This window comes from Brassica oleracea, chromosome C9, assembly GCF_000695525.1.
Source record: "Brassica oleracea var. oleracea cultivar TO1000 chromosome C9, BOL, whole genome shotgun sequence".
In the NCBI taxonomy this organism is placed as follows: domain Eukaryota; kingdom Viridiplantae; phylum Streptophyta; class Magnoliopsida; order Brassicales; family Brassicaceae; genus Brassica; species Brassica oleracea.
Window position 1 is genome coordinate 47,967,180 of NC_027756.1, and position 511 is coordinate 47,967,690.

Consider the following 511-nt stretch of genomic DNA (forward strand, 5'->3'; position numbering starts at 1 on the left):
TCTTCATTAGGACGAAATCATCAACCGGCTCGCCATCATTTTCATCCGCCTTGAAAAAAACAAAAGTTAAACAAACATTAGAAATTAGAAGAAATGCATAAAAACTAAAATAAAAATACTTAAATAATTAAAAAAAAAGATTGAACTTACCAAGCAATCCCCAAAAGTGGCAATAGTCTGGGCACCCAAATTGTGCTTGTACATGCCCTTCCCGCCACGATCGCTCTTGCGGTTGGCGGAGTTGGTCACGGAGGTAGCTTTCGTCTCGTCCTTATCCCAATGCATACACAACTCCTCCCAGACCGTGCTGTTGATCGACTTCAAGACCTTTTAATAAAAAAAATATAAAATAGCTTAATAAACCCAAAAAATAGTTTAATAAATTCAAAAAATTGTTTAATAAATTAAAAAAACCTGGTTGATGAGCCACTTCTGCTTCTACTCGTAGATTTGCTTCCCATAGCTGTCCATAACTTTATGGACGAAGGCGTCACAGATAAAGTTCGTGTGA